The 23,231-nt window shown below is 37.7% G+C and overlaps 2 protein-coding genes across 4 annotated transcripts in view; one reads left to right on the top strand and one right to left on the bottom strand.

The window, feature by feature from the left end:
• Positions 1-11,343, bottom strand: part of ZC3H12B (zinc finger CCCH-type containing 12B) — a 479,271-nt gene extending 467,928 nt beyond the window's left edge. For both annotated transcript variants that reach the window (XM_064367730.1, XM_064367731.1), the window contains exon 1: positions 11,276-11,343. The gene's annotated coding sequence lies outside the window, so the exon portion shown is untranslated. The remainder of the gene's footprint in view (positions 1-11,275) is intronic.
• A 521-nt stretch (positions 11,344-11,864) lies between these two features.
• The window catches only part of ZC4H2 (zinc finger C4H2-type containing), a 117,788-nt gene continuing 106,421 nt past the window's right edge, over positions 11,865-23,231 (top strand). Inside the window, exons 1-2 of one of the 2 annotated variants that reach the window (XM_012460868.2) lie at positions 11,865-11,917; positions 14,314-14,431. The gene's annotated coding sequence lies outside the window, so the exon portion shown is untranslated. Of the gene's footprint in view, positions 11,918-14,300; positions 14,432-23,231 lie in introns of those variants that run through there. The other variant, XM_064367728.1, reaches the window with a different exon arrangement.

The raw sequence follows: 23,231 nt of genomic DNA, 5'->3' as shown, positions 1-23,231 counted from the left end.
CTTTTGCTCTGAAAAAAATATTCCTCTCAAGATACTATTGCTCATTGAAAATACACCTAGTTATCCAAGAGCTCTGATAAATGTGTACAAAGAGATTAATGTTGTTTTCATGCTTGTTAACATGACATCCCTTCTGCAGTCCATGAATCAAGGACTAATTTGGACTTTCAAGCCTTATTATATAAGAAATACATTTCATAAATCAATGGCTGCCAGAGATAACAATTCCTCTCCTGGATCTTGAAAACCTTCTGGAAATGATCCATCATTTTAGAAGCAAATGTTAAGAACATTTTGCTTCACAGAAAAAGTTCAAAATATCAACATTAACAGCAATTTGAAAGAAGTGGATTCCAAACGTCATGGATTATTTTGACAGGTGCAAGACTTCACCAGAATAAGTAACTAGATTTGGTAGTAACAGCAAAAGAAACAGAATTAGAAGTGGAGACAGAGGTGTAAGTGAATTGCTTCAATCTCATGATAAAACGATAATGGATGAGGAGTTGCCTCTTATGAATGAACAAAGAACATGGTTTCTTGAGATGGAATCTACTCCTGGAGAAAATGCTAGGAACACTGTGGAAACAACTTCAAAGAATTTAGAATATTACATAAACTTAGTTGATAAAGTATCAGTAGGGTTTGAGAGGACTGACTCTAATTTGAAAGAAGTTCTACAGTGGGTAACATGTTGTCAAGCAGCATTACACGCTACAGGAAAACCTCTTGTTAAAGAAAAAGTCTATTGATGCAACAAACTTCCTTTTTTGTCTTATTTTAAGAAAATGATGTCGCCACTCCCACCTTCAGAAACCATCACCCTGATCAGTCAGTAGCTATATACACAAGGAACAATCCTCCCCCAGCAAAAGGATTACAACTCACTGACAGTTCAAGTGATTCTTAGCATTTTATTTACTAATAAAGTATTTCTTAATGAAAAGAGTTAAGATGTTTTTAGACATAGTGCTATTGCACACTTAAGAGACTGATGTATAGTATAAACATAACTTTTTTTTTTTTTAGTAGGGATGGAGACCTTGCTATGTTGCCCAGCCTAGTATCAAACTCCTGAGCTCAAGTAATCCCCCCAGCTTGGCCTCCCAAAGTGCTGAGATTACAGGTGTGAGCCACCACTCCTGGCCATAAACATAATTTTTATATGTACTAGGAAACCAAAAATGTATATGACTTGCTTTATTGTGATATTCCCTTTATTGTGGTAGTCTGGAACTGAATGTGTAATATCTGTGAGGTATGACTGTATATATATATTTGTGTGTGTGTGTGTGTCTATATCTTCATAATCTGACTAATTTTCACTTTCCCCACTACTGCTACCCTAATCCAACTACTAGTAACCCTATCACCGGGGTTACTATAACATTCTTTTTAATTGGTCTCCCTGCTTATTCTCTTGTTCTTTCAATGTGGAAGCCAGATTATTCTCTTTACATATAAATCAAACCAAGTTAAGATTCTCTCTTTACATATAAATCAAATCAAATTACCCTCTCTCAATTTTTCAATGCCTTTCCATCACATAGAGTAAAATCCCAAATTCCTATTTTGTCCTACAGAAGTCTATATGATTTGGCCTCTAAATACATCTCTGACCTTATTTTCTCCTACTGTTTCCCTCACTCTCTATATTCTGGATACATTAGCCTCCTTGCTATTCAATGAGCATACCAAACAGGCTTCAACCTCAGGGCCTTTGCATATTCTATTTCTTCTGCCTGAAATGTTCTTCCTCCAGATATTCGCATGCCCTAACCCCCTTGCTTCATTCAGGTCTTTGCTTAATGTCATCCCATCAGATATCCTTTCTTGACCACTGTATCTAGAATAGCATCATCTATTGCTCCTTATCCCCTTATCTTGTTTTATCAGCCTTATAACCCTTATCATTATCTGATGTTATATATTACATATTATTTGTGTATTCACTGTGTGTATCATCCTTTAGATTGCAAACTTCATGAGTGTAGGGATTTTGTTCTGTTTACCACTATATCCCTAATGCCTAAAACAGGGCTGTGCATGTAGCAACGCTCAATAAATGTTGAATGAATATATATATCAAAAAGGAAAACTAATTTGGTTACAATATAGGTTTCCCAGTAGCAAAGATATCATATTTATATCATTGCTTCTTTAATTGTAGCAACTTTATACTATATAATCAAAATATTTGTTCTTCAAATCTTTTGTTTTTATGTATCTTTAAAAATTTTGTTTTTTAAAAAATCAGATATTACCTATGGACTTCTGATATTATTTCGGTTTCACCATAATGACATGGGGAAATGGTTTTGCTTTTCCTCTTTATTTACTTTGCTTAGATAAAAATATCTATCAAACATTGCTGCATATTTTATGAGACCTCTTTTAAAGTGTGTTAACATTTTATCAGATACTCTGGTTAGTGGGATGCTAGTATCTAGGAAAAACTAGAAACCACAAGGTTCAAATTGTAGTCAAAGCTTTTTAATTAATATTTTGTGTTAATTTATAAAATTAATACAATGATAAAATTATATAAATTTATATATATAAACCTTGGATAAGTTTTTATATTTTTATTAATTATCTCTGGGCCTCAATTTGCTTCTCCTTAAAATAAGGAGGGTAGATAATATGACTTCTAATATTCTTTATTGTTCTATGAATGAAGATAAGCATACGGCAAATGTGCTGTATTTTGCTTTTTTTTTTAAGAAACATACATGTGTCTTTATATAGTTTATTCCCTGCACCACAGTTTATACTTAATGGTAGGTACTATTTGAGATTCTGTTTAGCCCACAGTCGTCCCTTCTCTGGGAACTGTATGTCCCCTCATTTAGATCTTGCCTCTCTAGCCATGGATAGTCAGATCCTGGCTGGACATATAGCCCAAACTGTGTCAATCAGAATTGGGAATTGGAATTCAGAAATACTGAGTCTCTTCTGATTGCCTGAATTTACAATGTATAAACTTGGGATCTCTTAGATAAACCACGTTTGGCTGTGTGCTGAGGGAGTGAGAAAAATGAAGCAGACATACTGAAAGAAACAGAGATAAACAGATGACCCCACAGCCCCAGGTGTGGTGAAGGAAAAAAGAGGGAGAAAAATTCCCTTAGCTATGGACAGCTCTTCAACCTAGTTCAAGTCTCTCATGTACCTAGACTATACACTTTCTGCTCTTTCTTTTTGCTCTTATACTTAACATAAACTCTTTCTTTCTTTAAGCTAGTTTGAAGTAGACTTTTATTATTTGCAACTAAAAATCTTTAATCAAGACACACAAAACTGGGTCAGTGGTCCACAAACAATTATGTACAACCTAAAACTCTGGGCATCTTATGCAAAGCATCCCAGCCTCAGTGTCGTTACATACTTGAATTAATCCTTAGTAATTAGAAAATTCATTAGCCAAGATACTGTATTCCATAGCCTTTAGTTAATGAGTCTCTAAGACTATCTAGATTAGAAACATTCATATTCAAATGTAAATACAAAATTATCTTTCAAATAAAAAGATTTTAATTTTTTTTCTAAGCTCATAGTCCCATTACCACAGATTACTAAGAATCATTTGATTTCAGTAATTCCTATTCTGCAGTGTTCAGCTATGAGAAAACTGTTACATGAATACTCAGTCTCTCTTCCTCTCATCCATAAATACACAGTGTAAAGATTTTTCACACATGTCATAGGAATGGAAAAGGGGGTGGGAGATGGAGAAAAATTATAATTAGTTTTCCAAACAGCTAAGTTTTTATTCTAGTTTATCCAATAACTTCTGTGTTATTCCTTCCCTTGCTCTTACTTTTAAAATCTAAAATCTATAAGTAAAGAGCAATGAGTTACACAATAGAGGCACATAATCATTACTGTGAAAGGCATGAAGCAAAGAACTAGCTTTTTCCCCTCCTAAAAGAGCATGAGTAGTAAATAACATGCCTCTAGCAACCCTAGCATTAGGTGTAGATGTGCTCTATGGACAGCGTCACCCTAGGTCAAGTCTTTAACAAGTTAAACCTGTAACTTAAACAAGTTAACCAGACTGGAAGTTCCAGTTTATTGTCAGAAGAATTTCATATCAGAACATCAGAAATGCTGGATTTTAGTGCTTCTTGCATTATAACATAAATAGAACAAATCAGTACCAATATGCATGCACTCATTATATGATTATTATTTCAGAATTGGGGAAGAAGAATATTCCGAAGTTTTACTACTTTTAGAGCTGCAGCAATACCATCAACATATAAAGACTACTAAGTGTAACTTTTTTTTTCTCTTTTTTTTATTGCATTTTAGGTTTTGGGGTACACGTGAAGAACATGCAAGATTATTGCATAGGTACACAGGTGGCAGTGTGATTTGCTGCCTTCCTCCCCATCACCTATATCTGGCATTTCTCCCCATGCTATCTCTCCCCAACTCCCCACCCCCCGCTGTCCCTCCCCTATTTCCCCCAACAGACACCATGTGTAGTGCTCCCCTCCCTGTGTCCATGTGTTCTCATTGTTCAACACCCGCCTATGAGTGAGAACATGCGGTGTTTGATTTTCTGTTCTTGTGTCAGTTTGCTGAGAATGATGGTTTCCAGGTTCATCCATGTCCCTACAAAGGACGCGAACTCATCGTTTTTGATGGCTGCATAATATTCCATAGTGTATATGTGCCACATTTTCCCTGTCCAGTCTATCATCGATGGGCATTTGGGTTGGTTCCAGGTCTTTGCTATTGTAAACTGTGCTGCAATGAACATTCGTGTGCATGTGTCCTTATGTAACTTTTAATGCACACTTTACTTTCTTATTCTGATGAATTGATAGGAAGAGTTTGTAAGTGCACAGAATTTAAATGCAGATAATATTAGTACTGCAGTTTTTAAAACATATGAAAGCAGTTTACTATAACCTGCCTCGATTTTGCTTGTATTAAGTGATGTTCAAATCCCTTTTCTTGTAAATAGCTCAATACAATTAATGGCTATAATCAGTAATAGAGCACTTAAAACATGTTTTTAAATACACAAAACCTAGATGTTTCTGCCTTCATCCATCTTAGAACCTATTTTAATTCAGTATCAGTATGCAGATACCCAGTAAAGAAGCTCCAATATTGCCTAACCTCTGGTAGGACTCTGGCTGCTTCTCCTACATAGTGTAATTAATTTTTAGCATGAGTACTATACATATCTAGCCTATAACAAGTTCTTGATTAGTGGGCCCTGAATTAATAAAATTTTGTTGTACTACAATTTGAAGCCCACTGATTCAGAATTTGTAATAAATCAGAAAAAAGCTGAAATTAAAAAAGCTGAAATTACAATGACTTTAGGGTTATTTTTACATAAATAGTTTGCTAAACAAATTTTAAAACAAGATAGTAGAAAGAAGATTAAAACTACTTACAAAAGTGACTGGGCGGGGTGGCTCACGCCTGTAATCCCAGCACTTTGGAAGGTCAAGCTGGGATGATCACTTGAACTCAGGAATTCAAGACCAGCCTAGGCCACATGGTGAAACCTGGTCTCTGCTGAAAATAGAAAAACTAGCCAGCTATAGTGGTGCACACCTGTAGTTCCAACTACTCAGGAAGCTGAAGTGGGAGGATCGCTTGAGCCTGGGAGGCAGAAATTGCAGTGAGCTGAGATTGCACCACTGCACTCCAGCCTGGGCAACAGAGTAAGACCCTGTCTCAAACCCTTCCCCTCACCAAAAAAAAAACCAAAAACTACACAATGCTTCTAAGCACCTTTAAGTACTTTAGAAATATGTCTTTACATATAATCCATTGATACACTAACCACAAATCATTCTCATATATCTTATGAGAAATAAGATCTTATTCAAACAAGATACCTTAGGTATCTTGTCCTAATCCTGGTTAATACATGTACAAGAAAACCATGAAAACTGCAGTTCATAAAAAATATTCTAAAATTCAAAACTTCACCCATTTTAGACTTGTTCTCCCTAACTTGTTGCCAATTAAGAAAAATTTGAAACATATAAAGTGTAAGACTCATTTTCTCATACTCCTATTTTTTTCCTTGTTTCTATAGAATCACAGGTATCTGAACCAATTTGGTATCAACAACGATATAATCCAAGATTAAATCTACTGATAGTAAGCAAAAAAAAAAAAAAAAAAAAAAAAACAGTTAATAATGATAGCCTTAAAAGTATGCAGGAAGAGAAACAGAATATAAGGATCTATGTGCATATTTAAAGATTAAACTCAGCAATAACCATTACATGTATTAGTACATAATATATACCCAGCCCTGAAAAGGGCAAAGAGCAACTTAAAAGTAATGAGACTGGCTTATATAGGACCTGTGGAGTCAAATTTACTACTTATGTCACACCCCCATATGTCAACTAGTACTCAGTTTGAAAGAAAAATAAAATTAGTTCCAAATAGATGGTAAAAATAGTCACATAATATAAAAATAACTATTTGAATTCATCTGATGAAAGATACTATAAAAATACAAAGCAGTAGTAATATGACAGCCTGGAAGAATAGATAAGATATTCCTCTTTATTTTAAAATGAAAAAGATCCTAAGTATGACTACATAAAGTTTAGATGGTAAAAACACAATGAGGAAACCTAAAAGAATCCAAATGAAAGGATCCCTACTTTTATGCCAGAAGGACCCAGCCCCTTCTGACTTTTTACTCCCCAGGGTAAAGAAAATAAATTATTTTGAAATAGAAACCTAGTCATTCAAAAATTATCTGACTTAGCCATAGTATTTTAAAAGAACCTGGAGAATTCTTCCTATCAATACTACTTCCAGTCAAATCACCCAATTTTAAATGCAGTTTTTCCAGTATGGGTTTGGCTTTTTAGACAATCACAGAAAATATTTCCTAAATAACTTTATAAAAAGATAGATATCTTTTGTGAAACCCATTTAAGGACCAAAGTAGTAGCTCAAGAGTGACAGTGAGAACAAACCAATGTCCACAGTAGTTAAGAAAATTAGAAGCGAGGTACAGAAAGTGAGCATAATGAGGAGCTATGTAATTCAAGGCTGTTAAAGGTTATAGAGATACTAACACTTACTGTACAATGGCTTTAAGTGAATATTATTTTTAAAATATATCCATTTTTCTCATTAAAATTTGATTTCAGGTTTCTGTTAATATTTGTTGCATTTTAAAAATTGTTACAAAAATATTTCTTACAGTAGAATACTATTAATAACAAAGTTAATCTCCCTATCAAATCCCAGTGGTGCACTTGTCAATAGGAAAATAAGAATGAGTCAGATTACAAGGGAACTTTGGATACCAATAGTCTAAAGGGGATTAACAATTCATAAGATATGATTTTGAGAGAATGATAACTGTGTATGAGACAGTTCCTGTGGATATTAGTTTACAACTTGTATACGAAGGTTTTTGTTTTATTTTCTTGGTGGATACCACACTTTAAGAAAGAATTCTAGTCTCCACTTTTTTTTTTCCTACACTGAATTGGCTATTGGTATCTTTCACTTAGTGAAAAACATTATGTTCCAGGAAAACTTGCTCTTAAAAAGAATTGCCAGGAAAATGTCATTTGTCTCATAAACTTCCATCATATGATTGAGAGATGTGTACTTAGCTGGGAAAATTTTTAGTCCATTGATACAATAAAGATCATACTTTAGAATATAATAATTATTTTAAAACTACACATTTAAGGAAAATTATAACTTATAGATGAATCTTTGGTACTCAGTGTAATACTGTTCTACCTCCAGAATCAGTCCTTAGGTAAAAGTACTGAGAATGACTCTATTTTACTTAACAGAAAATGACAGTTCTTTACCCTATTTTACATGCTGCCACCACTGAGGTTTAGCAATTTAACTAACATATGTACCTGCCTTAAATCACCATACTACTTATAATTTGACATACAAGGTAATCTTAATTTTCTTGGCAGTTTCCCTCCTCTTTCGAAAGATCATCCCTTTGATACTGGCATAAGCAGTTAATACCAGAAATGTACAATACTTACTTAGCAAAAATGATTTACTCCAATGCCTTCTGCATATATTTTATTATCTGTTAACTGGTTAATTTCCAACAATAATAATAGCTATTTGCTGACTGTGTCAGTATAGACCAATCTGTTCTCTAATAACTTGTTTATTTAACTAATAGCTGATGTTCTAAGTAGAGAATGTTCAAAATAACAATTATATTTGTTGATCCTAGAAACTATTAGCTACTGTGAATTAAAGTTAACTTTAATCAAAGACTACTGCTGGCAGCAAAAGAAACCAAATAAAAGGTACAGAAGGTATATAGAAGCCTCAAAAATTTCAAGTTTGAGTATATTGTTCCTGAGAGTAAATCTGTGAATTCTTTATATTTGGAATTCTAATATGTGAATTTCTGTTAGGAGACATACCTCTCTATGGATGTAATAACTCTGTATCTTGTTATTTTTCTGTGTATAAATATCAATTTACAAAGGTTGACTAAAACCTGGGAGACAATTAGTCATCTCACTGATTTTCAATATAGCAGAAGGTTGTTAGAAATGTACCAAAATAAGCTTTGCAGAGGTTTGTAATTGCAGTGTAAATATTGATGTTAGTTGCCAATTATTAACACACATATTCTTAATAAAATGATATTAGAACTTTGACAGATATCAATTTGTGGAACTCTGACATACCCCTCCCTTTGTTTTCAGAAAATGATAGCAATAGTAGTATTAAATGTGGTACTAAAAATTAAGTTATCATATGTCAATGAATCAAAGTGAATGTTGCTTATAAAATTTCCCTAATTTATTTTATCAAGAAATAGTCTTTGGGGCATATTAATAATCTAAGGTTGTACTAATCAGACCAGTGTTGTATGAAACATTCAGAATATAACTGTCTCTTAGTAAACAGTAAAAAAATGTACAGGTTACAGAAACATGTGAACTTACATTCTCACTTGCCTCAGGATATAGAATGATTATTTTAAAGCCTGACTTCTATAGCACGTACATCTGTGAAATTGTTTATATTTAATATGTTAATTTAGTGTATAGTTTATCATAGAAAATTATGCCCACTACAAAGAAGTTAATTGCCACTGATAGTCCTCTCCTCCTTTAGGTTAATCTAGGAGAATAATATGCACAAAGATTAGAAAATCAAGTGCCTTAGCTCATGCTATGCTGAACTCTTCCTCCTTCTAAGAAAGCTTATACTTCTATTAAAAGCCAAATCAAATATGATTTTCTCTACAAACCTTTCTCAGACAAATCCAGCCTATGGTAATCTCCCTTTGTTCTTAACTATTTTAGTCCTTATTCAATATGACTCTATGTTCCAATTGTTGACGATGTCTCATATATGTATTTTCCTTTTTCCAACTGGTAAGCAATTTATCCATTGATAATTTACCAATGAGTAAGCAATTTACCCACTGGTAAACTAATGTTTCTGTTCTATTCTCTGCAATACCTGGTATAGTAGTAGGGATTCATTAGAAACTACAAAATAAAAACTTGTTTAAAGTAAATTAAAAAAAAAAACTTCATTCTAGAGTTCACTGATCAAGTGCCTTGATAGCATTTGCAAAATAAGCCATCAATTTTATTTTATAACATGGTTATGACACCCTAGGTAAATGCTCTTAGAGTATGTGGCACCTTCATAGCCATACTTATTTCAATGGAATACTAGATTGGATTCAAATTACTGCCAGGTTCTCAAACTACATGAAGGTAAAGAGCAAGTATTCATATGATATACTATTATTTCAAATAATTCAGACTTTGAATTCATCAAAAGCTTTTCCAAAACAACAACAACAAAAATTTACCTTTGGAATCTAGCAACTAGAAGCACGTCAACTCGCTAATGCACAAAACAAACAATACTCTCTGAGGTCCAAGATTATTTTGCAGTGGTACTAGAATTATACTGTGCTTTAAATCATACCCCAAAGAACCTCAAACAACATGAAAGCTGCCAAAGCAAAGCATTTTATCCCAAACTATCAAAGTTTGCAGTCTTGACAGATTCACCCAATAAATGTATCTAATCATAAATGGCATGTATATATCTTCTAAAAAACTTTAGCTCAAAAAGGTTTACAAAAAAAGTAAATTTAGCTTTTCCATTATTACACTTCTTTCTCGTCATGTATCATCAGATAAAAGAAATCTGAAATGGCTTAAAAACCAATAGGGAGGGAAAAGAACCCATCTTTTATTGTCTGCTCACAGAACTATCTTACAATCAAAATTACTAATCTAAATTCAGTACACTTTTGGTGTCAATTGTGAACTGTAATTTTTTTCAACCATTTACTTTTAAGGAAACAACCTCATTCATCAAAGATAATGTTGCTAATTTTCAAAAAAGCACCTCACAAGTTTAGAACCTCATCTAATCACCTTGTCCAGAATATCACTTCAGGTGCCTCATGCCAATGTTTTCTGGAAGTGACTATCTTCAACTGCAAGCTACCTCAGGAAAAACAGATACATATATATCACAACCCATTCTCGCTTTTATTTGGGATATTTTAGGTTTCATAATCATATTTATAATAAAAAAGAAGTATGCCATTCTGGATGAAGAGTAGTTTGTAAAACCAGTTTCCCCTACTATCAATCAGCCATTCTGTCTACTTCTCAAGTTTGATGATACTTTAGAAGTAGAGTATGTGTTTGTTGTATTATTTTTATTATTTAATATAAGTACTATCTTCCTAACTTACATGACAGGAGTCAGAAGCCAGGCTCAAGCCTTTCGGGAGCTCTCTGCAAACGAGAAGCAACAACACTGAAAAGTAAGGGGCCACTCAAGCTATCTGTTCAAGCCTTGAGGCATGGAGCGACAGCAGCCGGGGGGAATGGGCTGCTGAGAAGCCCGCGGTCAGGCTGAGCCTCCTGAGAGCGAGAGCGAGAGCCAGAAGCAGAGCAAGGGGAAAGGGACGAGCACGGCACTGGAAGAGTCTGTCCACGAATCAGGAACCAGGCTGCGTGACTGTACGTAGAATTATCAGCATCTATGGCATCTAAGAAGCAAAGCCAGGCCTTAGGCACCCACCCCGCATTCCTGGACGCCAGGGTTGAGACCAAAAAGTGATGGCTCTGAGAAGGAAAACTACCTCGAAGGGAACAGAGAGCCGCGAGCAGATGTGAGAGAGGCGTCAGAAGCTTTTACAGGAGAAAGCAACGCTTCGCTCGCCTCCCGGGGCCCCGGAGGCCGGAAAGGCACCCTAGCACCGAGAGAGTGCGGTGCCACTACTCACCCCTACTCTTCTAGGGTCCCCGTCGTCGCCCTGCTCGACGCAGCCCCTGCAGGGGGGGAGCCCCTCCCCCGCCCGCCGCCGGGGGTGGGCTCGGCGGGCGAGAGAAGGCGGCGGCGCAGGTGTCCAAGAGTCGGGGCCAGAGAGGAGCTGGGTGCAAGGGAGGCAGCTTGGTGCCTTGCGCTCCGTGGCGCCGCCAACTTCACCACCATCGACGTAGAGGGACGAGGGGAGGCGATGGGGGACAGGCGCTTGCCCAGCGGCCCGGACCCTCCTGGGGTACTAGGCCTTAGTCTCTGGCGGGACCGCTGTCCCCAGTCCCCTCAACGACGCGACCCCCAGGCCTGATTCCCGTCCCTCGGCCCCCGTGGCCACAGAGCAGCGGCGGCTCCCTCTTGGGGCCGCGGTCGCAGCTGCATCCTCCTGCTCCTCCTCCTCTGGCGCCGCTGCCTACACACACAGCCCCGGCTCGGTTACCGCCGCGGCGCCCGACCGCCGTTGCCTAGCAACCGTGCGCATGCGCCCCACCCCTGCCGGCGACTGCTGCCACCGCTGGCGCCACTGTCGGAGCTCGGACCAGCAGGCCTGCGACCTAGAAAGTGCTCAAAACCTCACTTTCTAAGGCCTAGAAGGAGCAACGTGAAGGTAAGGTTGGGTGAGGAGAGGTCCAGATGCTCTGCAATTCGAGAGGCCCTAGGACTTGGGATACGACCGTCTCCCAGCTCCTCAACAGGCACTTCTGCAGTTAAGAGTGACAGTCCAACAACTTCACTACTTATTTGTCTCACTGCCTTTTATTTGTCTTTTATTTGTTATTTTATTTGCCTTTTATTATATTTGCCTACTTAATTGTCTGGCCTCATCCAATTCAACCTTCACAAGGACTGCCAGGGTAATTTTCTGAATAACTTCTCTGACCATGTCATTCGTCTGCATAACTCAGGTGGTTAAGGGTCATCTCCCTTAATAGGGCCTAACAGTTCTTGACTGCTGCAACAGCATCCTCTCTGGTTTCCTTGCCTTTAGATTGTCTTCCTGCAATTTGTTCTCATACCTCTACCAGTGATCAAATGAAAATCTAATCTCACTTTCCTCTGGTTTAGAGAATGGGCTTTGGAATTACAGCTAAATTTGAATTTCTGCTCCACCACCAAGCTCTGATTTGAGACAGAGTCTCATTCTGTCGCCCAGGCTGGAGTGCAGTGGTGCCATCTCGGCTCACTGCAACCTCCACCTCCCGAGTTCAAGAGATTCTCCTGCCTCAGCTTCCTGAGTAGCTAGGACTACAGGCGCGAGCCACACGCTCAGCTAATTTTTTGTATTTTTAGTAGAGACAGGGTTTCACCATGTTGGCCAGGCTGGTCTGGAACTCCTGACCTCAAGTGATCCACCTGCCTCCACCTCCCAAAGTGCTGGGATTGCAGGCGTGAGCCACCGTGCCCGTCCTGAGCTAAGATTCTTAACCTGTCTGAATCAATTTCTTTATCAGTAAAATGGTGATAATTACAGTACCTATAGAGTAGCTATGAGGATTAAATGGAAGAGTGAATGTAAAGCACTTAACATATATAACTTAAACTGTGGCTCAGATTAAGCACTTAGTAAAACTTGGAGTTATTTTTCAATAGTTGCATTATCTGTAATAAAGGAGAAAGTACAGATTCCCTAGCTTAACATTCAAAGTACTCTAAGATCTTGCCTCTATTTTTTCTAACCCCAGTTCCTTCCACTTCTCCCCCTTAGGCACCCAGCCACAGACCAGTTTTTAACCTTTTCTAAGATGCATCTAGATCTATAAAGTACTTAGACACATTTCCCAAAGGTTCACCTGGGCAAGAAATCTGCATAAACCCTCCAGTTAATGATCATGTAAATATCCAGTGATTCTTCCAAAACTACACTTTTTAATTTTAAAATATTGACACTGAGAATGACATGTAGGCAATGACTATGTACAAACTTGTGTGATTTTCTAGGGGGCTTATTTACTTGATCTTTTTGAAATTAGGCTTAGAGTTTCTGTATTAAACTTAATACAATGTATAAACATATTTACAAAATGTACCCTGCTGGATGCTTATTTAATAAAAGATTTAAACATTTTAGAAAGTGTAAAATTAATAGCTGTGCCATGTGTAAGAACTCTAAGAAACCTTAGAATAAGTGCCAGTGAAACATTAGTAGAGGGCCAGGTGCAGTGGCTCACACCTGTAATCCCAGCACTTTGGGAGGATGAGGTGGGTGGATCACCTGAGGCCAGGAGTTCAAGATCAGCCTGGCCAACATGGCAAAACCCCTCCTCTACTAAAAATATAAAACTTAGCCAGGCACATTGGCACATGCCTGTAATCCCAGCTACTCAGGAGGCTGAGGCAGGAGAATTTCTTGAACCTGGGAGGCGGAGGCTGCAGCAAGCCCAGATACACCATTGCACTCCATCCTGGGTGACAGAGTGAGACTCTATCTCAAAAAAAAAGAAAAGAAAAGAAAAGAAAAGAAACATTAGAGGAGAGCTCAAATGAACTGTAAAACTGAAATGAAATTTTATACGGACCAGCCAAAAAATACTGAACAAAGAAGAGAAAAATTGGAAAGGCGAAAAAGAGTGAATCACTCTAGAACTAATTAAATAGAAATATCAGATTAGAGATCATAAACAAGCTATAACCAATGTGGAAGACTGTAACATAGGAAATACATATTACAAGTGTGAATGTGGCTTGGATATCCCTGCTTGGATAGAGTTCTCACACAGCTCATACCTTTCCTTCCATATGAAACAGGTATGCCATTCAGGTTCAAAGGAAAACAATTCTCTGGTATTTAGCCTTTTCCAATGACCATCAGTAACTCACAAGGACAGACTTTTGACAAAACTTGCTTATATCTTCTAAAACCTGTATTTTGCCACATAAAACTTATATTCTCTGTTTACTTATTGAACTAATGACATTCTATCATGTATTTTTTTAGCAGTGAATAGAGGAATACATATATAAAATGCTGCTAATCATCTTTAATTCTTCTGTATTTCTTTCTAGATAGAGAACTGTGTCACTGCTGTACTTAAACTCCTTCTGTGTCTTTCTTGGAATTTCAAGATAAAAATCTGAGCTCCTTTGCCCACATCAGTGCATCTGCCTTTACTGTGATAGAAAGGTAAAAACTCCTACAACAAACAGACTTCTCCATATCAATATGTAATAAAAGAAGGCTGATTTATTATTGAGTAAGCACAACAGAGTACATGCATATAAGTAGGCTTCAACAGACTGCAAATTCAAAATAAAATTCTTCACAATTTATATATTAAAACAGATAACAAGTCCACTTGAGAATTGAGATAGCTATTTGTTTAGTTAATTGAATTCTTCCAACGGAATAGTAAAACTTTTCTTACCTTCCCAAAGATACCTCTAGTCCTCCTGAAAGACAAATGGTTACACCTTGAGATGGGCTCCTACATCAACTTTTAAGACATGTCTTTACATTTCAAAGAGAAATGTACCTTGACCTTGGAAATATGTGTACATTATAAAACTGGAGACTGAGACTCTGTAATCTCTGGAGAGATTTATCTACATTCCAAAAGTTAGAGAAAGGATAAAGGTTCACTCTGTCCCCCAAAGAGATACGCTAAGAAGCTAAGGGGGAGAAAATAGTCTCTTTCACCTTATTCACCTTCTTTTCTTTTTATTTTCTTTTCTTTATTCACCTTCATTTACCTTTACAATTACAAATCAGTGAGTTCTTCAAAAACAGAACTCTGTGCTGGCACAGTAGATGCACCTCGTAAACCAAGAGTAGACCTTTCTTAAAGTCATAGAAGGTGTCAACGGATGAGTGGGAATTTGCCAAAAGGGGATAAAAATATTCCATGCAAGTGAAAAAGTATATTCAAAAGCCCAGAAAATTTGAAAATGCATGATGTGTTCAGCAAAAGTAGAAAAGTTTGATTTACACATATTATCTGTATTTATAGGCTGGGAAGTGTAAAGGTATAATGGAGTTGAATATAGAGAAGTAGGTTGAGCAGAGATTGTGAAATGCCTTGTATGGCATGCCAAAGTTTGGAAAAGGTCTATATCTGATGGCTAAATATGGTGTTAAAGAAAAATTTTTCATATGTGTTAAAGATGGTAAGAAAGACTTAAATTCAAGAAGGATTATTGTTATGGAGTTTTACCATAGGGGAGAGAGATGAGGCTCAACTCTGACTCCAACAAGGTGGGGGAGTAATATTTGTAAGTGGGAATTTATAACCAAGGAGCAGGGTGAGGGCATCAGTTAATGGAAAATTACTAAGAGGAAACATTAAGTCTAGGGGAATTCTTGCTAAACCAACATGATGGGAATCTTGCTAAAGGCAGACCAGGGTAATACGATATCAGGAGTGGGAGATGAGGAATCTAATCATATATCCAGAATGATGAGATACCAAGGGTAGGGGATTTCCACTAAACTGACTCAGCAGGATTCGTGCTACAACTGAACTAAGCAAGCCGAGGACAGAGCCCGTGGTCAGGGCTTAGTTTAGAATAAGACTCAGAAGAGCCTGACTCAAATTTGGTCAAGGAGAGAGTCTTTGTCAAAGGCAAATTACTTGTTTAGGGGTCTAGCACAAATATTAGACAGTGCACCAGCCCCAAAGAGCATATAATCTAATGGTGCAAGAAGACAAGTTAGTAAATAATTTACATAAATGAAATCATAAACTGACAGATGTATTTGACGGGGAGGGTATAAGATTGGAAATAGACTTTAAGTAACATTTCTGAGAAAGCTCTTTGGATGATTTCATCTTAACATATAATATAAAGGGTCAGCCGGGCACAGTGGCTCACTCCTGTAAGCCACTGTAAGTGGCTGCTCCAGCCTGGACAACATGGCAAAACTCTGTCTCTACAAAAAAATACAAAAATTAGCTTGGTGTGGTGGCATGTGCCTGTAGTCCCAGCTACTCACAAAACTGAGGTGGGAGGATGACTTAAGCCCAGGAGACAGAGGTTGCAGTGAACTACAATTACACCACTGCACTCAAGCCTGGGCAACAGAGCCAGACCCTGTCTCAAAAAAGAAAAAAATAAAGAGTCTCCAGAATTGAAGTAATTCCTAAAATTTCAATACTTCAACCCTTTGTGTCTATATGCTATAGATCTTCATTCTTTGTTCACTATTTCCATTCAAGTTCCTCTGAAGAAAATCACTGTGACCTTTTAATGCAAACTGACGTTGCCACAGCTTTAGTTTCTCATCTCAGAACTACTCGGCAATTCTTTTTCTTGATCAGTCCTTCTCCAGTTCTCCTCAGCTACTATTCTAAACCTCAACCATTCTCCACTAAGACAGATGACCTCATCCTTCACTCAGCAAACCCAACACCCAACTCGTGACTTTATTACCTGTGTTCCTAAAAAAAAAAATTGCAGGTAACAAGAATTTTTCTCACCTACAATCAGCATCTGCTCCCATATTATACCTTTATTCCTCCAGTCTAACATAGACTAAATCTTCTATTTGAGTTCCTGATCTTTGTCTCATCTAGCCCCTTAGAGGTCTTACCCACTTTTTCTTTCTATCTCATGTACCTTAAAACTCTCCCTCTCAGCTACATCATTCTCCTCAACCTGTAAACATACTCAAGACTCTTCTATTCTTAAAAGACATACTTTCCATTGATCCTGGAGCCTTCTTCAGTTTCCTAGAAGTGTCTCCTGTTACCCTATCACATTTCCTTCTCACTCAAATGTCTCAAAGTGGTTATCTTACATTCACTGCCTCTATTTATTCTCTTCCCATTTACCTTCCAACCATTGCAATAGGGATTTTACCTCCACCACTCCACTAAAACCTATTTTGTTAAGAACACCAGTTACTGACAAATTTCCCTATGCAATGGACACTTTTCAGTACATTTGTTATTGGACCTCACTGCTGCATATGATAGTATTGATCACTTTGGTCTGCTTGAAATTTTCTGCTTCACTTGATTCCAGACATACATTCTCTTTGTTCTTTTCCTTCCCCTTTATCTTTTTTATTTATGTAAGTTTCATGGTCTCTTCTCTTTCAATCTACCCCTAAAATGTTAGTTCCCTCCCCTCCCATAGTTACACTGTTGGCCTATTTCTTTTGTTCTACTCTCCATGCTCTATTACCTGCACATGGATGACTTTAAAATCTATATTACTAGCTCAGACCTCTCCATCCTGAGATCTAGCTAAATAGATCCAACTGCCCACTCGACATCCTCACTTGGATGCCACCCAAGGAGTTCAAATTCAACCTGTCTGTGCTTGAATGTATTTTCCCATGCTAATGGTTATTTTTCTTTTTGGGGGTAGATTTTCACAACAATTTCCCCAAAGGGAGGCCCGGTGAAGTGGCTCACACCTGTAATCTCAGCACTTTGCAAGGATGAGGGGACTGGATCAGGAGTTTGAGGCCAGCCTGACCAACATGGTGAAACCCTGACTCTACTGAAAATACAAAAAATAGCCAGGAGTGGCTCACATCTGTGGTCCCAGCTACTTGGGAGACTGAGGCATGAGAATCACTTGAACCTGGGAGGCAGAGGTTGCAGTAAGCCAGGCTGGTGCCACTGCACTCCCGCCTGGGTGCACTCCAGCCTGCATTCCAGCCAGAAAAAAAAAAATTCCCCAAAGGGAGACCCTGGTATTGTCAAATAATGATTTCACCTTCTCACAGAAACAGATGAAATGACTAGATTATGATCGTTTTATATGAGTCAAGCTAAGACTTCTGTACCTTTTCCTGAAAAATAAGCTGTATATATGCACCAGGGAAGAATAAGTTGAATCACTAGAATTGGAGCTTCATGAAGACAGGGATTCTTGTCTGCTTTGTTCACTGCTGTATCTCTAATGCTTAGAATAGTACCTGCCACATAGTAGGCTCTCAATAAATCTTTGTCAAATAAATGAATGGATGAATTTGTATATCCTCTTCTTAAAGGCCCTTTGGGAATTCCACCAGATTGTAGCAGCTAGCTGGCTAGATAGATACAGATAGATGTAAATATATATCCATAGATTAGGGAGATATGTATCTTTTCGTGTCTGAAATAGGACAAAAGGAAATTATAACTGCACTTCACCCAGATTTCTGCCTATTGAAAATAAAGAAAAAAGGAGGGAAGGAGGGATAAAAACACTTCATCTGCCTCTTGGAATAGCCATTTGGTAGTTCTTCAGCTCTTCCAGATGTTCAGATCTCTGCTTTAGGAAAAACTCCTTTGTAGTATGCCTTCAATTTCTGTATAAGAAATGTCATCTTCTGGAATCAAGACAGTTCAGGCAACTGAACATGCCCACTTCCAACAGAAGGTTGTTCTGGACCTCCTTTGGCATTATATTCAATAGTGAATAAAGGACACGTGAAACCCTTTGCCTGAGCTCTGTCTCTTGGTGTGCTGAAATTTGTGTCTCACTAAGACCAAACGAAGCAAAGTATGATCTAATCCCAAGACTGGATGCACTTCCAAGTTTGACAGGCCCCCAACAATCCTATAGTCCCTCTCTGGGTAGGTGTATTTTATCTTGTCTCCTAAACCAAAAACATAAAGGTCACCTCAGACTCTCTCTTCTAACCTCCTACATCTAATTAAGTTAATAAGCCCTGCTGATTCTATCTCCTAAATACCTCTCATATTCATTTATTTTTCCTTTACACTTGTACCACCACCAATTTGCATTAATTTATGTAGTCCCTCATGATTTTTTCAGGAGTACTTCAGGAACTTCCTAATCAAGCTCCTTACCTTTACTCTTACCTCTCTTCCAAACCATCTTCTGCACTGCCTCTTGAATAAGTTATCTAAAAATACAAACCTTACCATATTCTCTCTCTGCTTAAAAAAATTTCAGATCTAGTCCCCATTCCTTATTGATTGCACTTCAAGCTCCACATTGCTTTTCATAATCTGTCTCTTTTTCCAGTCGTGTCCCCTACTGTTCTCTGCATTCCACTTCATGCCCAGGAATCTAATATAACTTTTAATTCTCCTGGGCTGAGCATCGCCCTTCTGAGAGTTTCTCTTTCCATCACCTCCATCATAATGTTACTATAGAAGATTTTATGTTATGTGACCCGCTGGCCACAGTTAACCAATCTGGTGGAATTATCATAGTACTTCCTTGGGAATCTGGAATCTAGACTAACAGATTTCATCCTGGTCTCGTTGCTTTCTTATGATAAGCAGTATAAACTTCATAGCTGTTGGCAGCAGCCATTTTTCTACCATATGGTCTGGGGGAAAAGAAAATGCTGGCCTGCTATAAAAGATTAAGCAGAAACACAGAGAGATGCAGCAATAGGAGAGGGAGACAGAGTCCAGATAGCAGTTGAGTTCCTAGCTGCAGCTTATTCCTTGAAGCCCACCTGCCTTCTTGTTTTCGGGTTCCGTAAGACACTCCTCTATCCTTGTGCTAAATTCCTTTTGTTGCTTAAGCTAGTTTGAATTGAATAGCTGTACAAACATTCTGCTCTCCCATATCATACTGCTTGGTTAGCTCTTTTGTATCTTTGCTTATTCTTTTCCCTTTGCCTGAAAAACAGTAGTTCTTTCCACAACCGTTTTGCCTAATTCCTATTTGTAATGGCCCTTTACCTGTATCAGTAAGGTACCTATCTTTCTACTCTGCCCTTATTTCATTCCTTCCTCCCAAAAGGGAAATATTTATATTATAGGTCACTTGGCATGACGCTGATTAGGTCAGATTTAATAAAGGGTGGGATTGATATTGCAAATAGGTCTCATGCCCATTCATGGTCCTTCCATTCCTATTCCTCCTCTGCCCCTGTAAGAGGTCCAGGGCCTACCTAGAGGCAGTTTCAGCAGTGTTCCAATCTCTCTCTCTCTCTCTCTCTCTCTGTACCTAAGAATATGTGGCTGGTTCAGAGAACAGTAATATTTGGATTTGAGCTTGGGGATGGGAATTCCATTAGGGAACCTCATTAAGGCTTTAGGTGAGCCACTTTTTAATCACACTTTCCCATAGCTCTACACAGAAAATATTTTGTGCAGCATCATATGTTTAGTAATCAGAGTTGCAGCTGGTAGTTGGAGGGAAAGAGATTCTCTCCTGAAGTAGGAAATCCTTGGGGAATGTGGACTGAAGAGGCAGCTGCACTTAAGCTAGATTAGAAGACAGAGTTCCACATGGAGAAAGCAAAATTCTCCTTATGACCATCTAGGAAACTCTCTCTATGGATAAAAAAGGATTTTGGTTTACATATTTTGGGGCATTGGTTGGAGGGATTGCATCTTGCTTTCTTCAATCCTACTCTCTCACTCAGAGCTGAGGAGTAGTATATTCAGACAGATCACATCTTGTTGTGGCAGGAATTTAAATGGTAGGAGAAATGTTTATGTTGCCATTTAGATAATCAAAGTCTGGGGAATTCAAAATCTGAAGGAAAGCAATACCATTATAGATGTTTGATAAGTGCCAATAGTAGCAGCACAGAGCTAGTAAAGATTTGGGGCTTGGGCACCATGTTGAGACCTCATCTCTACCAAATATTTTTAAAAACTAGCCAGGCATGGTGGTGATCACCTGTGGTCCCAGCTACTTGGGAGGCTGCAGTGGGAGGATGGCTTGAGCCTAGGAGGTGGAGGCTGCCATGAGCTGTAATTGTGCCACTGCACCGCAGCTTGGGTGACAGAGTGAGATCCTGACTCAAAAAACAAACAAAAAAAACAAACAAAAAACGGATTTGGGATTTCATGAAGCTTTTAGAGAATAAATATGGCAGCTCAACTGCTTTCTTCACAGACAATTTATTTCAGTTGAATTTTATTTTACTTTATTTTCAGCTTTTGTTTTAGATACAAGTGGTACATGTGTAGGATTGTTATGTTGATATATCGGATCCAAGTAATGAGCATAATACTCAATAGGTGGTTCTTCGACCCAAGCGTCTCTCCTTTTCTCCCCTTTCTAGCAGGTCACAGTGTCTGTTATTCTCAGGATTATGTTTATGTCTACTCAGTGTTTAGCTCCCACTTACAAGTGAGAATATGTGGTATTTGGTTTTCTGTTTCTACATTAATTCACTTAGGATTGTGGCCTCTAGCTCCATCCATGTTGCTGCAAAAGGCATGATATCATTGTATTTTATGGCTGTGTAGTATTGGTCTTTGGTATTGTGAATAGTGTGGTGATTAACACACAAGTGCACATGGTTTGTGGGGTTTTTTTGTTTTTTTTTTTAGTATAGTGATCGATATTCTTTTGGGTAAGTACCCAGTAATCTGATTGTTGGGTCAAATGGTAGCTCTTCTTTAAGTTCTTTGAGACATCTCCACAGAGGCTGAACTATTAATAATTTACATTCCCACCAACAATGTATAAGTGTTCCCTTTTCTCTGCATCCTCACCAACATCTGTTGTTTTTTGACTTTTTAATAATAGCCATTCTGACTGGTATGAAATGGTATCTCATGGTGGTTTTGATTTGCATTTCTCTGATGACTAGTGGTGATGAGCATCTTTTCATGTTTGTTGGCAGCCCGTATGTCGTCTTTTGAGAATGGTCTGTTTATGTTTTTTGCCCACTTTTTAACAGAATTATTTAGTTTTTGCTTGTTGATTTAAGTTCCTTATAGATTCTGGATATTATACCCTTGTCAGATGCATAGTTTGTGAATATTTTATCCCATTCTGTGAGCTGTCTGTTTATTGATGTTTTCTTTTGCTATGCAGAAGCTCTTTAGATACTTGCATTGGTGGTTCGGTGGTAGAATTCTCAGTTGAATTTTATTTGATGGGTTATAGACACTGCACACTTAGCACAAATTGACAGGCATACAGATGAAGTTAAAACCCCAATTTTTTTTCTGTTTCACCCTCTATTCTTGTTATCTGAACAATAGGGCTGGTAACAGAAATATGATAATGTTATTTTTGCTTAAGTAAGCACTTGATCCTGCATTTTATGAGTATAGATCTAGAACTTGAGAAAAGTGATATCCAAGGGAGACTTGAATTTGTATCATTCCAGCTTCGGAAGTGCTAGAAGACTTACAACCCTAGTGAAATATAGCCAAGCATGCATCTGCTTAAGGAAATCAGACTCCACCCAGGAATCTGGGTGAAACCTCCTCTTGCTGAGATAAAGCAAAATAATAAATTGAAGAGAAAGTCATTTTTTGCTTTAATTTCTTTGGAAATTGAATTTCTATATAGTAAATAAGATTTCAGCATGAAACTTTAGATTTGCAAAAACGTAATACTTAGAGTGGTTTCATATTGTTCAAATGTAGACATTCTGATATTGTTGGGCTAATGTTGCATTATTTGGACTATGCTACCATGCAGTACTAATTGAACCAGGTTGGACAATTATAGATATGCATAATTTGGTATGTGAACTAAAATAACAGGTAAATGTTTGAACTGCTGTGCAGCTTTTGTCCTGGGAGGATAAACAAAATAATTAATGAGTGTTAGGGAGATGGTGTTAGAAAAGGAGGGGCAGAACTTCTCTGATAGTCCATGGGTCTTCCCTCACAAGGGGGATGGTTATGGCTGACTGTCATCTTGCTATTAAGCCCAAAGAGATAAGAGAAAAAAATGCAGAATAATCTAAGGGGAGAGGAGTCTCAATGCCTCTTCTCGCATCAGAAATAACTCTAACAGGTGGTTCCCACATATTTTCCTATTATTTTCTTCCCTCTTTCTAAACAAAAAGTAACATCAAACCAATCAATCAGAATGTGAGACATGCCTGGATCACATTTACTTGTAGGCTGAAGAATGGGAACTCTGGAATACAGACCAGGCAGCTGGGCAAAGCCTTGGTCTCAGCTGTTCCTTCTTGCATTTTGCTGGGATCATCAAAGTTCTTTCTTTTCAGCTATGTGTACCTGATAGAAATGTAATATTTTTATTCATGCTGAGTTACAGAAATACTAGATTCTCTTAGAACTCTAGGT

This window comes from Aotus nancymaae, unplaced genomic scaffold (assembly GCF_030222135.1).
Source record: "Aotus nancymaae isolate 86718 unplaced genomic scaffold, 86718_ANA_hifiasm-v0.15.2.pri h1tg000073l, whole genome shotgun sequence".
In the NCBI taxonomy this organism is placed as follows: domain Eukaryota; kingdom Metazoa; phylum Chordata; class Mammalia; order Primates; family Aotidae; genus Aotus; species Aotus nancymaae.
Note: the sequence above shows the minus strand (reverse complement) of the source record. Positions and strands in the feature narration are given on the sequence as shown.